This window comes from Cephus cinctus, unplaced genomic scaffold (genome assembly GCF_000341935.2).
Source record: "Cephus cinctus unplaced genomic scaffold, Ccin1 Ccin1_scaffold0080, whole genome shotgun sequence".
In the NCBI taxonomy this organism is placed as follows: domain Eukaryota; kingdom Metazoa; phylum Arthropoda; class Insecta; order Hymenoptera; family Cephidae; genus Cephus; species Cephus cinctus.
The window spans coordinates 159,417-174,948 of record NW_014332821.1 but is presented as its reverse complement, the minus strand read 5'-3'; the positions used below and the strand labels follow the sequence as shown (position 1 = coordinate 174,948).

At 41.2% G+C, this 15,532-nt stretch overlaps 1 protein-coding gene across 1 annotated transcript in view; it reads right to left on the bottom strand.

The window, feature by feature from the left end:
• Positions 1-15,532, bottom strand: part of LOC107271666 (MOXD1 homolog 2) — a 95,029-nt gene that overhangs the window by 6,969 nt on the left and 72,528 nt on the right. The gene's annotated exons all lie outside the window — the stretch shown is intronic.

The following is a 15,532-nucleotide window of genomic DNA, read 5'->3' as shown; positions in this document are numbered from 1 at the left end:
CCCCCCCCGGCGAAGATGAAGTCCAAGCTTTTTAAAGCGTCTCTGCTATAAACGAAAAAGGGGGCGTCGTCGAAAAGTTTCCTCATAAAAGGGTATACTCTTGAATTATTTTCGAAAGTGCACGGAAAATCATTTTCCACAATTTCAGTGGAATTTGTTTAACCAAGATTTAAGGGAGAGCAATGTCAGAGACTTCTCGGTAAAAATCCGCCACGACGACATGACGTATTTCCGGTCTCACGCCGGATGCGCATTTGTTTCGTCGCGAAACATTTCGAAGTATCGTACATTTTCGTTCTTTCCTGGGAATTCCGAGTCGGAAGCGGACACGCCGTTTCATTAGGTGGTCGAGTTTCTTGAGCGAACGAAGAGAAATGGAAGGAAGGGAAGGAAAAGAAGAAAAAGAAATAGGGGAAAATGAGAAAGAAAAAAAAATGAACTGCCTCTTGGCATTTGTTGTAGGACCTGAGGCTATCGTCTTGTCAGCTCGGAAAATACTGCTTTGTGAGTCTCTGCGAGGCAGGTAGCACTTCGTGAGAAACAATAGTATAAAAGAAAATTGGATATATTTCTCACTTGTTATCCTGAGAAGCAGCGATAAAGATAAATAGATTTTCATCCGTATTGCTCTCTTTCTCTGTTAATATCGCTTACGAATCAGGTTCACCGAGCCAGTAGCAAAAAGAATATATGCAGTATTTCATCTAACGCTCAAAGTAAGTCACTGTTATTCGCGTTTAGATCCATTAAGCGTTGCCCTTTTCTTCACGCGAGGCATAAACCACTAGTAATAAATTACGTCACTGAAGTCTCGTTGACTCCATGATTCATATACAGGATCAACCTTAATTTCCTCAATTCTGTCTTTTGTGTGGCTTTCTGCAATGTACTCGAGCCCCCACGATGACTGCTCTCGTTAAGTAACAACAATCATAATAACATAATAACGTTCGTCATATCTCATGAAATAAGATCCTTTCAGCCCTCACAATTTTTCCTACTTAACCAGGGAAACTGAAAAGGTCACAATTATGCTTGAAACAGCAAGCATTGCAAAAATTGTACGTACAACAACAGTATTGATTTATCCCATGATCCTCTTGTTCAAATTTTAATAAAATAAACTCTTCGTGACGAAAATGGAAAAGAGCAAGAAAACTTCCATCTCTTATTTTTATACTTTGATGCTTCGACTAATTTTTCTTTTAAGCAATAACTCAAGCATAAGTAATATACACAGTTTGCATCTCAAATGATCCTACTCCTATTTCCAAAGCGTCATCGTGTGTAGGCCTATTCTTTAGACCCATCGATGCGGTTGAATATCACAGTGAGTCTCTGATCACCAATCCCGATTTCCACAAAGCAAAGTCTCCGATCTCCCCACTTTGAGGTCAGAGTAGAATGTGCGGCACGTGTGCTTGAAATTTCGTCTCTTTTTCGAAAAGCTCCCCTGCCTTCCCATTCAACGGCCAATGGGAAAGTCCGCCTGGGAAAAACTACTAGATCAAGATAAAGGTTGAACCCGATACAAGCGAATACCGGAGTAGAAGCACCTGACCAGTTCCGTGGGGCGTGACAGGTGAAAGTACGTAAGTAGGGTAGAAGATAGAGAGACGGTATATACAATATAGATATACACCCTAGATCTTACTCATAATCAGCCTGAAGAACCTTTCAAAAGGGCTGATGGTAAATGGTGCGGGAGTTTCGTGCGTGTATCGTGCACACCATACCTTTCGTGTGCAGGATGGATATATACCGCGTATGTAGGATTTACATAGGTGCGCACTTTCCCAGGTGGGTCTCTCATAAATTGATCATTCTCACTTTCGCAGGACCTCCTGTACTTCTGATGACTAAGCACGCCCATGGGTTTTATGTTATAACATGGTATGTAGTCGTGTATCTGGAGGAGAACGGATCCATATTAACATAAAAAAATCAAGAAGGTGGAAGGAAAAAATTTCTCGTAAATTTCTAAATCGTATTATCAAAGTATAGATAATTTTTAATATAAACAACACGGTCTATTGTAGTTTAATGTTGTTTGGAAAGATACTTTGTCTATGATGATTCAATTATTCGTGATTAGTTATAATAATAAAAGGTCGTATTCGATAATGAAAACTATTGGGATTTATATATATGGGAAATGACTGTAATCTAATATTATGTATTTGCGTTTGAGGGGAAAAAATGGATATTAAGTAAATAACCGTGAATTGGCCAGTCGATCTGTAGTAGGTAAGATCCGATCAGGATTCGACTTCGTAGTCCGCTCACGTGCAGTTATTCCCGTGCCTCAATAATCGTTGATCCTAAGGTTCGCTGGGCTCTTATTTCAGTCGTCAGAGACAATTGGGCACCATTTACCTGAATTGGATAGGTAAGGGCAGTGGATACCGACCTAGATCTTGCGGAGAATGATTCGGAGTCAAGATACGAGGTCGATAGGAGAAAATGGATATCACGTAGAGCTAACTTCAAATCACGCTATCCCCTCAGACATTCTTGAATATTAGTTCTCGTTGCGTCGCGTGCTTCATCCTTTTGGAAACATTCGGTTTCTCATGGGCGAATTCCAAAATACAAAAAAAAATCATACTACGTTATTTTCATGCATTACTAAAGAAATGAGTATAAAAAATTATCGAAAATATAAATTTTTATCACTAAACAACGTTTACTGTGTAATAAAACACTTTAAACCGAATTAAGCACAATAAATATAAAATATAAAATAAAAACAAAAATTGTTCATTCTGTGGCTTCTGCGCTTTGCTAAGGCACACTATAATTAGAAAATCAATGATGTCAAATGGGATCTACCAACGAGAGTATCTACCATGAAATCAATATTCTACCAGAAGGGAGTAAAAGAAAATCGTGTGAGGAAATCTTGTTTTCGTGACTGCACTTGTTAAGGGTTCGCCGATGGGTATCATGGAAGGTTCAGTAAACGTAATTTCGCGGTAGTCAACGAGAGTTAAAAAAATTAGAAGAAAGCATTGCTCTAAGGTACAAATAAGTGCATAAGCGCATAGAGTCTGTTCACGAGTTCAACCTGTTTTATTTGACAGTTCGTAAGCAGTGTAACCTTTAGAAAATGGCACTAAACTCTGCATCAAATTTTTGTTATAAGGTGTGCATGTACATTTTTTTCCGCGAAAATACAGTATACTATATTTTATCTTTATATATTTCAAAATATATATCCCACGTGATACAATGAAACGTCCACGTGTGATTTGCTAAGGTCTGCATTCAACTGTCAAGGTAAGCCCATTACACTCGTGGACGGACTATACCTCGGTCAAAGCTAAACATCCGTGACATCTACAAAAGGACCAACGAGAGCACACAGGTAAGTTTTAAGTGTTTGCCGACTTTCGAAGTAACGTTAATTACGCCGACAAGAAAAACCGAGGCAATTAGTTACCAAAGTGTCGGGCCGACCCGTCTTCCGCGTACCGAAAGTGTCTGCAACTTGATATGGAAAACTAATATTGAACATTTCTCAGTAAACTGCAAAGAGGGCGCGGCAGCCGTTTAGACAGTAGCGAATTTGAATTCGCAAGTTTTTAAAAGCAATTAAGGACTGCGAACTAACGTCTGACGCCCCTTCCCTCGTTATCTTTAACATCCTTTTTATCACTTCCATCCCGCGTCTTCCTGTTAGGTCAGGCCACATATTTTATTTGACAACGATTCATTCTCATTTTCACTATTAACTTCTCATTGACACGAAGAACGTACAGCTATCTATAGTCAAATGAACTATACCATGTTACTGCAAATATTAATTGTCCGCTCACACGACAGCTAAGAAGTACACATGGCATATATAACATACGAATAGTATGGATGTAGCTACGGATGTACGTATTTTAAAGCGACCCCAGCTCGCGTTGAAACAGTGGAATCGACCCTAGTTTCCCACTAAAAATTTATTTACGGCAGTCTGCATTCAGTAGGGAGCGCAACCCACTCGATCATAAGCGACAGCAAACAACCGCGTTCGATCCATATCGCTCTCGCATTTTTGAGATTTTCATCTCCCCTCCAGAAATAATGCTACCTTTCCACGCTGCTGTGCATTGCTTCCATATTCTCGCTTTGACGTCACGCTCAAGTCGTGGCCTTCGCCAGCCTGAACCGGCCGACTTAATCTATCCAGTTCTCCAGCCTAGCTTAAACTGTTAAAACGTTCAAGATTCGCCGCTCGTGATTCGCCATTATGGGATTGATCAGGATGACTAATCGTCACTCTTGATTACAAGCAGAAAGTACACGACTCAAATTTTTACGACTTTAAACGCACATACGTATATACCGACCGTCCTTCTATCTTGGTGTAATTAAAGGCTAATCCGCTTGGCAGAATGTCCCGAGGACCCGAAAATTTACGAAGAAGAATGCGCGTAACCAGCAACCCTCTTAAATCTAAGGGTTTATTACCATGAAGATAATTCCTTCTCGTAAAACGCGACGTAGACTGGTCAGACACAAACCTTCGTCTTCTATTAATTTAAATTGCATATTCAAACGATCCTATATCTATATATGTACTTTCAACCGTATCAACCGTTTCTCCTTTATTTGCCATATATTATATAAGTAGTATAACGATATAGTTCAATACGATAAGAATATAGTACATAGATACGCAGGTAATATCTAATGACTCTTGACGCGAGAGAATTTAATGTCGTCCAGTACGTTTCACTGTTTTACCGTTCTAACGTTCAAGTTAGCGAACAAAGCTACCGCGTTGTTGGAGAGTAGGACGGTTTTATTCCATTTAGGTTAATTGGCTGAAGGCTGTTGCCGAGATAGTGCCCGAGATACTGTCTTTCGTCGCGCAACCCCCGTGGACGTTAAATAATGACATTAACCAATATCAGCACCGGTAAAATCACTGCAACGACCTCCGGGTGCCCAGTAAGCTTTTTTGTAATTTCTGACTCCGTCGGTACCCATCACAAAATTCATCCCCTTCCTCACATTTTTAAAAACCCCATACGACTAATATGACAAGTATAATTTTTTTTGTTTAACTATAAGAATGTACTCGAAGTACTATTCTGCACTTATATCTTTAGATGTACATATGTAAAGTCTCAATCAAACAATTCCTTCTTCCTTTGTTCCCTGACTCGACGTACGGATGTTCGCACATGCATGTCCTCTATTCATACGTAATTATAGCTAAACGCGCATATGCTAGATACATCCGGGTGAATTCGAAGCTAACTCAGCAAACTGAAAACCCGCAGTCCGCACCGCGGCGCGAACGAGGTATGTGTTCATTAGTGAGTAAACTTCGCATAAACTCCGAGTCGAAGGTAAGAGGTCGTAAGAGGGTGGAAGGATAGGTACGGATTTGAAATCGTATATAATCGTATAGCAGAAAGAGAGAGAGAGAGAGAGAGACAGAGTTCATCCGCGTGATGTTCAAATATGCTATAGCATAAGTATGCGTATACTATAGTATACGAATTGTAAGATAGTACAAGCTTTGAACGTATATACTATGTGTAGGCAGCTGAGACAAGTCGCGTCTATCTAGTAGTCTAGGAAGGTAAAAGAGAAGCAACGAACTTGTACCTTGTGCCGTAGGAGCTACTGGCAGCATCAGCGCAATAAGACGTTTGTTCAAATATTGAACCTCACTTACAGCCAATTAGAAGCAGCGTTCGTACAGTCGGCTGAAGGTGTGGAGAACGGGGAGTCTGCCTTCGGGGGGTGTTAATGGAGAGGGTAGCTTGCGTCGCTTGATAACGAAGCATTTCAATCGCACCGGTAGGGCAGGTGCCTTTACCTTTAAAAAGGGATTCTACGAAAGGGTATAGAAAGGTTTCCTAGCCGACTGGCTTGCTCTCCCTCTACCTCGACTGGCTTTCGTTGAATTAGATCTGTCCGGTCAGGTGATATGGGTTCGGCATTACCCCTGTAAGAACTTCGGCTTCCGAGATGCACGGAACTTCCTGCTGGCAGAGACCTGTTACACCCCTTCACACTTCTTTTCCCTAGCGCGACCGTGACTCCGGCGTTTTTCTTGGACGCCGGACAAAAGTCGAACGAACTTTGACCGTACGTTGATTGGACGATTTATCTTGATTGGGAATGTACGTCGTGAGGACGTTTTATAAATGTCTTAAGAAATTCTATGCGAACGAAGTAAAAACTTTTACTGGCTGAGGTGAAGTTAGGGATGTAGTGAAGTATAGTTCTGAATGCGAACGCGAGAGGGTAGTTCGGTCGAGAGAGTTCGAGAAACTAAATTATTCCCATGTGTCATTCCCCTCTATCCTTTATAATCGCTGAAATATCGATTTTACAACATATATCTATACCTATTTACGCATGCGATCCACTCGCAGATATACCACGGATTGCCTGAGAATTGTGACTCAATCTCGTATAGGATTCACTTACCTCCATACATGTACATATATTACGTACATGAACACGTGGATATAGTCGTAACGAAATACGCTTCGTGGGTAAATGCATAATTTATTAGCATACAGAGTCGGTCTGGTGCAGGAAAGCTTCCCAACGAACGCACCAGTTTCTCCGTCAAGGACATTTCGCTTGGTTTGCCGTAGAGTTAAATTTTATTGCTGTGAGGTGAAAATAATAGTAAGCAAGAAAAAAAAGCGTAATAAAGAACATGAAAGCACGTGGCCTAACGGGAAGCGAGAAAATTGTAAGAGATACGAAAGGCCCTATCTCTCTTTCTCAACGATAGCGCAAAAATGTCTTGAACGCCAGCGGAAATGCTGGTCGAAATCCAAGACGAAAGTTGGATCGTCACCAAAAGCTAAAGCTCGTCCATTTACGATGGTAAAAATACCAGCCACATAAAACGAAATCCTCCATTACTGAATCTTGGGTTCATGCGGGGGTTATCTAAGCAAGCGTTATCTTAACGCTACTTATTGTCTTGACGTATAGTGCAACCCCCAACCATTCTCAATCCCGACCCTTAGCATTCCTATATGCTAAAGCTCTGCTACCATCAGAATCCACCACCATCAGACTCTAACCCCGTGACTATGGGGGAACGAAGAGCGCCAAGGTAGTCAGGCATTGCAGGTAGTCGTTATCGTAAGTTGGAAAAGTTAGTGCGCATGCGTGCGCCTTATCGTCCATGAGCTTCTATAGTAACTGGAAGGAGACATGTATCTCATATGGTATACTTGCTTCCTACACGTATATATATGTCTATTGACATACTACCCCTTATCCCGATCAGTAATTAGTTCCTCCATTTGCTCGGAATGAGCTTGCTGATTTGTAATAATGGTGTCACTGATTGGACCAAGGCGATACACTCAACACAAGAGGTATAGTAATTACCCGAGTAACTTTACTCGGGCTCTGTTCTTTCTATTTCCATTTCCCGCTCCGTTTGCTCTTCGATTTCTTCCTTCTTCTACCTACACGTACACGCGCCTCGTGGTTTCAATCTAATGACTTGTGATGTGTCGTAAAACCACGACTGTGTGAACAACGGAAAACTTTTACGAGCGAGGTACGCAGCAGTACGCGAAGGACAGTAAAAAATCGTAGAGACTGGTAACGTAAGGTGGCTGAAACATTCGCTCGGATTCTTCATCATCGATGATATTTGCTTGAACGACCAACAATTAAAGTTAACTTAAAGAGATGAGGTACCGGATGCACAAGTAGACTGACAATTAGTACGATTTTCTTATGGCAGTTGGTAACGTCAACGTGGAGTTTTCACGAGGTTACTTCGCTTGCTAAAAAGCTAAGTTGACTGAATACAAAGTGTACGACTATTTGTGAAAGACACAATGTTGCACTATACGGTGCAGTTTCGACTAGGTAGTTTCAGTTGCTATAGTAACGTTTCTTTAGTAGCGTGATTGCTTTAAAAGCTGTCACCTACTCTACGATTGAACCGTAAGCTAACTAAGAATACCTATCCTGAGAACCTATCTGAAAATACAACCACCGACAGGTATGGAAATAACATATATCGATAAATCAATTCAGATCATGTAGCCTGAGATACATGTCTCAATATTTAAACAATTTTGAAACAAGATATCGTGACGAAAGTGCAAATACACGAATTCAAGAAATCTACCCAAATGCAATATGCAACTTGGCTTCTCCCATTTCGTCCTGACACCTTTGCACGCTGAATCAGATCGCATCAGCGTAACCTATTTGCTTCTGCCTTGGACGCCAATAGCTACAGATACAAGTATCAACTTAAAGTCTTGATATCCTGTCGAAGATTTATCTTATGTATCTATTGGCAAGAAATGTATGGACGAAGTAAAATCTTTTTCGAAAAATAATATATTTAACCTAGCATGAATATCGTATACGTTTTTAATGAATTTTCTTTATTGTATTTTCTTTTATCAGATATGTCAAGTATTCAAATTTCAACCGTACACAGCAAAATCATTGATGTATTGATGTCACTTATTTGGTGAAAAATAAAATATGTAATACACACATTATTCAGAAATATATCTCCGATCAACATTGAAAATAACACATCTACTCGAAAATGTGCTTAGCACGCTGTTCCCTACGAAGTCAGTCGGTGCTTAAGGTAAGCACCTATAATACGTAGGTATATATCGAGGGCGAGAGGAAACCAAAGGAAATGGGGTATAGGTGTAGCGCTAAGGGTTCACGAAATGCTATCACTGACATAGAACCCACATCGTCTACCCTCTCGTATCCTTTGCCCGTCGTATACACATACACGTATACGGATAAGGTACATATATATACCGCCACTAAAATATGAAAAAGATCTTTCCTTAAAACTCAGCCGAATGGAATATTAAATCCTACGGATCTAACCTTTCCACGTTTCTGCCTCATAAATCAAACCCTTAATGCACGTTCTAATGAAAAAGTTACGCGACTTTTACCGGCCTGCTTGACTATCTGTCTGGTTGCGGCATGACTGCCCGCGTAAAAGTCGTCCTATCGTTAAATTGCTTAGCTACTCGGTTCAAAGAGATGACGAATACATTGAAAAAATGTCGTCAGAGTAACTACAGCTTGAGACATATTAAATGGTAGGCATTGACCGTTCCTCCTGTGAGACGTATCTATGAAAAAATGCACGTCCGTCATATTTGTGACGGATTTCAATTCAGGAAAGATATGCACTATAAATATATCCTTCCTTCCTTTCCTAATGGCTACCTTCTGTAATGAGGAGACGTGCCAGGATATAAATATATTATGCTCTGTTCCTATGGTCGGTAACCATTTGAATACTGTACGACATGACTGTCTTCACGAAACAAGGGATAAGTGTTGTGTTAATAATTGAATCCGATAACGGGAAACGGATCGAAGTGTAATTATCATGGGTTTGAGAAGTTTGACCGTAAAGGGATTTACGTAGCATAAAATCGGCAAGCGTTCAGACCCTTTGCGCACCATGCGAAAAAGCCCGAAGGAAATTGCTTGGAGCAGTCACAATGTGGGAGTAGTAAGTCTGATCCACGTAGTGCCAAGGCAATTACGGTAGCTACAAATAAGAGCATGATGGAACCGCAGTGTACGACCAGCAGTGTTCCCTATGGGGAATCGAGAGAGAGTCTTGACCTGAGAAATAGCAACGTGGCAAAGGTAAGTAAAACCGAGTGAATTTCCAAAGGATTTTCTTAGACGTCAAAAATGAAAACCTTCTCCGAGTAATTGTATTGCGCAAGACTTTACAAGCTCGAAATATGTGAAATACAATTCGTCACTAAGTCAGGTAAACTGTCTCTGATTCTGAGATATTTGTCGTGGATTTTACGAGACCGTTTAACTTCTTTGGTTGGCGACAGGTTCGCAAGGGATGGATTGATATAGGTATAGCTGAATCTGTCTGTCTTCCGGTAACGTAGCCATTGCGTCTACAATGACTCAAACGACGTCTGCTCGAGAATTGAGAAGTGCTATAGCACCAAGACAAACTTCAGCGGGAACTCTAGAGGAGTTGTAACCAGTAGACGTAACGTATTTGAAAGGGAGAGACGAGGCGAAGGTGTGTCGTCGGGTACGTCAGGAAGGCTGGACGAAGGAAGTAAAGGTAAAGCTGGGTTACTGAACTTGTTATATATTAGTACGACGCTATGCCGCTACATAGTTATAACGTTGAGCTTCCCTGGAGAAGACGTTCCTCGTTTCCCCTTCGACTGGGGAGTTTGGGATTAGCCTCGTCGACCTTCTTCCTCCTGACGCCCAGTTACCGCGCTAACTCTGATTTGAAGGATAACCACAGACATAATAGTTGCATTATCGCTGCCAACGGGAGTTTCCTGACATAATTAACCCAGTTACACTTACACGCAGTCACTTGGGATAGGGAGTGACTAGCGGAGGATATCAGGGTGGATGCCGTTTAGGGCTGAAATAATTGGACAGCTTTAACGGGGGCTATCCGTTCGAAGCGTCCGGAAGATCCCCTCTTATCTAATGGGATCTCCCTCGATCCCGACGCCCCGACTAGAACCCGCGACGTCGACGCAGATTTATCCTGAGAAACGACGATTTTACCTTTCAACTTTTCTTACTTCCTTCCCTGCTCCCTCGTCGACTAGCCGTTAAGGTATACCACTTTTAAGTCTCATTTTTGACCCGATGGGTTCGCTGCTTACCATAACCTCGAAATTACTTGTTTTGACAACCCTATAGTTGGTCTACGAGTAAAACGTCAACTTTATCGGATGCTTTTATGTTGAATCCCATAGAGGCATAGCCCGTACAAAATATGTTTTACTCTTAGACGAATTATACTTTGATAGTACTATATCGTAGATAACGTTATAATGATATGTATGTAAGTATAGGTTGGTATTGCTTGGGTTACCTGAAAAGATTGAAATAGAACTTTTTAGAGTCCAGAAAAGACTGATATTTATATTGACAATAATAACCCAACGTACAAGTTGTTACATAACTGATACGATGGTACTCTGAGGTATATCAGAAAGGTACCTGTCTACCTATCTTTATCATTACAAGGGAATAACACACTTCAGACTCGAATCTTCGACTTGCAGAGTTTCTATGAACGAACGTGCAATAGGAATCGTCTTTGTATTCGAAAGATAGGAAGTTCGTGTTCGAGAACGAGGAAGAATGGAAAAGGAAGGAGAACCAAGATCTGCTGTTGGTATACTATACAGTATGCTAAGCTAGAAGAGTTGGAGATAAGTCATGGTAAGCAGTTTTTGTAAGATGGCGTGCTGGGGAAAAGCTCCTGGCGTTGCTACAGCCCGTCTATTTTGCATGGGAGCTAAAGGTGCGCGTGCAAATGCGGGGAAGCGTGTGACCGTGCACATTTGTCGAAGGGTGAGTCGCCATTTATTGAAGGAATCACAAAGAGGAAGTGGAGCACGAAGGAGCTCGTAAACATGCTGACAATTATTTTGCCTATTCGTATATCCTTTAGCTCGTTCCTCGTGACTATATTATACTGACTGAACGGAAAGGAGGGAAACGACAGGAAACTGAAACTCAATGGGAAGACAAAAAATTGTCATGGAAAAATTGGCCTCTGCTGGTAAAATGAAGACAAAAGAAGTTCCATATTAGCATCAGATACCTAAGCCGATGTTGCCAGTCGATAAAGAATCATTATAGCTACTTGCCAATTAGCATTAATTTTTAAGGTTGCACTTGTATCGAGAATTAAGGAAGGAACAAATTTATGTGACAAAGTTCTTTGACCTATTTGAAAAAATGTTGAGAATATCGATAAACTTTGTCTACTAGAGTCATGTAAAAGGATAAATAATTTGTTGACTTTAGAAGTTTTTCGTGCAAACAGCCTTAAAGTTGCATGACCTCGCTACTCCGCCTATTTTACTCTTTTCCTATAACGAAGGTACCACCAATGTAAGCTCTCGTATCATCACCGCCGTCATTTACAACAACCGTCAACATAGACCCTAAATACGATCGCTTCCGGTTAGCATTAGCTTATTTTGTATGCGACCAATTTGCATAGCTAACGGCCACGATAAAATTGGTTAACGCCATTCGGAGGTTGCAGGAGAAACGTCAATTAATTTAAGCTTCGATGTAAGCAGTTAAGCTCCCACGGTAGGAAGCTTTATAGTGCGCAGACGATAAAGAGAACTAAATAACTGTACACCTAGTTTGACCCGACGTACCAGGGACGTATACGTGCATGTTCACTCACTATGTATTCGTATAACCAAGATGATACCTGGCGTTCGATGAAATCGCACGATCCGATAAACGGATTTATATCCCATTTCTGGAAAATGCAGCTTTTCGAGAGGAACGAGTACGGGGGGTAGCTGGGTATTCGAGGGTCCTTCGGTTCTTTTTTGGCGAAATCGATTTGCTACGAAAAAATTTACGTCTATTCTATATCCGGTTCGTTCTCGCAATTTTTCTTCTTTTTTTTTCTCAAAGCTACTTCATCTCAATCCCATATCGAAATTCTGTGAAATATGTATATAGGCAGAGAACATACTATATCTATGTACCTTATACCTTTGCCAATAGCTCTGGCCATTGCGACCTATACGCTTAACGAGACTCTCAAGAAAGAAGGATTAACTGGACGAGCTGACGATGCCGTAAATCGAGATGCAAACAGTGTCTTCGCAGACATAAAATTCAGCAGAAGGGTGCCTCGATATATTTCCAAGAGGGCATATACATATGTGTGTATACATATATGGTACGGCACACGGGTGCAGGTATAGTTCCTTTTGTCGGAAGCTTTATTGTGTAGCTACCACGCGACTTCGGCAAAGCTTTCGCTACTGTTCTGAACTCTTCTACTCATTCTTTTAGACACACATAGAACACTGTATATGCCGGCTATATACATCCGTATATATATATATATATCCACTTGGGAAAAGTTATAAACTTAAGGACTGCGCGCAATGTCCTCGTAAAAGAGAAAATTTCATCAAATATTACTACTACGGGACTTGGACAATATCTGAGCGGTACAGTCACTCGAAGCAAGTGCTAGATTGTAAATTGTTAATCTTCAAGGTATTCGATGGCATTTCAAGTACCTTGAAAATATTATTTCCGATGGAAAGAAGATGTAACGGTTAGTGATAAAGGAAGAGGAGAAGAGAGAGAGACAGAGTAAAGAGAATCGAAGATCTTGAAGGTGGCTCCTAACACCCATTAAATGATAATCATCGTAATATCGAAACTGTCGCTCAAGACGCATTCGAACTTCTTCGAACGTCCTAAGATCGGTGGATTAGCGTCGTGGAAAAACATACATCGTAAGAGGGTAGTTAACGATCTGAGATCGTTATCCGTCTTGTCCACGTGGAGCGTCACGATCGCAACTCTCGCGTAGAATAATACATAGATATAATTTATGAACTTGATCTTTTAACCAAGAACAAAGGAGCCACGAGTACTGCGGTTCTGGAACCGATCCAGCTACTTAATCTTTGACTAATCTTTGTCCTTCTAACTTGAGCGGGTTGTGGACTTAGGCCTAATCCAAAGTACCGGTTTAATTGTTGACCCTTAAGATCCCTCATAATCGGTGGCTGACTTCTACGGGTAAGCTGCCTATTTCGAGTGGCCATGGCTAATTATCCACTGTATACATTAAATCTCCGTCGGTCGCTCTTAATTCCGACGAAACTCTGTAGACCCTACGGGGTTATATCAATGGAATATCCAAATCGAGGAAAAGAAAATGTATAAGAACTCTCATTAAAACAGTCTGTAAACGTTATCTCGACGTAGGCGTAGTTCGATAAAAGAGGAACGTCGAATCGGTGAAATAAATTTACTAAACTCTTGCCACTTTAAGAGTTTCCGGCCGATTAGGAAACTTGGAAGCGAATATACTCTTCGTCGAACTATCATTAGTCCAAGGGAAAAAGTGTAGTAGTCAGAGGATCGGTGGTAGAGGGAGGAATAAAATAAGAAGAAGAAGAAGTAGTTATACGGCGGAGAAGAGAAGGACTCGTAGTCATTTTTCCTTGTTTGTTTGTGGATCCTCCGATAAACATGTTGACAAAAAGTGGACGATAGTAGCAGAGAATAAAAAAAAAAGTTGAAAAAAAAGAAATGACCCAAAGGCATACTAAATTTATTCACTCTCAAAATCTCTCTAGATCGCCCCCCTATACTCTTTATGAATGAAAATAAAACGAGATAAAAATTGTATCTTCGAATTATTTAAAATCCCCACATTCTTAACTTGTCGTAGAAGTATTCACGGTGTAAGAACATTATCCAATCGAGTCATTTCATCCCTAACGTAATTTCCATCTTGTCGCGATTCACGAGCACTCCGCGCACCACGCAATCTCATACCTCGACTTGGTCTCTTTCGATTTCTTTTTCTCTTTTGCGTTCTCCTCTTATCTCCGAAGAGAAAAGGTGCACACCACTGTTCATCGGCAGGTTCTCCGTCAAATTCGATTTTCCTTCAGTCCAATAGCTATTCCGAGCAGGGATTGGCCAGGAGGCTTTCCCAATGCCAGTACGTAGGTAACAGCTACCCAGGGCTACGTGGTAAACTAGATACGACGATAGGAATGAAATAGAAGTGGAACCAGGTCAGCCAACCAATCCCAACGAGACCTGCAAGGCACACCAATCTCCCTACGTCCAGCATCATCCTTACAGAGTTCAGTACCATGTCCTATCGTCGACCTAGTCCAATCTAGGTTCAAGTCCTGCGCCTCGCTGGACACCGCTAGACATGAAATTCTATTTGAATATTTCTCGAGCTAATAAACCATATTAAAATGAACGAAGCTTAAGCGCTAAAACGCGACAAGCACGCGGCAGCCTATGGCAAATGAGCCACGTTTCATAAAATCCCGAACGGTACAGCGTAAAACTCGTAAAACTAGACGGCATGCGCGCGTACGCGCCATTACGGAATTTTTCAGAGGCTCAGCTTGCACTAGAGTGTGACATTCTCGGCTGAGCGCTTTTACGCAGTTCGCGTGATTTATTGGACATGCCTGGGAAAAAATCCAATGCAGTCGTTTCCACTGTCAGCGCCGTGGACGACGTCGACGTAGACCAATAAGCGCCATGCCAACCTCTCGAGAGAGATTCTCGATATTGTCGAAATAACGAGATCGGTTTTTAGGCAGGACGTGCTGAGCACACATGTCGTTTACAGAGAGCGACTATCCGACGTAGGTTGACGAGCCGGTTGCATCTCTGAATTCGATTTATGTAGAGAAAGTCCGATACTCGGGTCGACCAAAATACGACTGTTTGAAAGCTAATCGATACGGTTTACCTTTTATATCAATTATTTCATTAATTTTCAAATATTCGTCATAACCGACTTCCGATTTATCCTGTATTTTATTTTCTGCTTATCTTATCTTTCTATCGATTTATCAATCCATTCGTCTATCCATTTCGTAGGGCACAATGAATCAGAGTCAATTTATCAGACTAGCTTCGGTGGCAAGGGAAGCAGACGTACCGGAAATACTCAGAACCCGTAGAACCAGCTCTGTCCCAACGTTAGTCA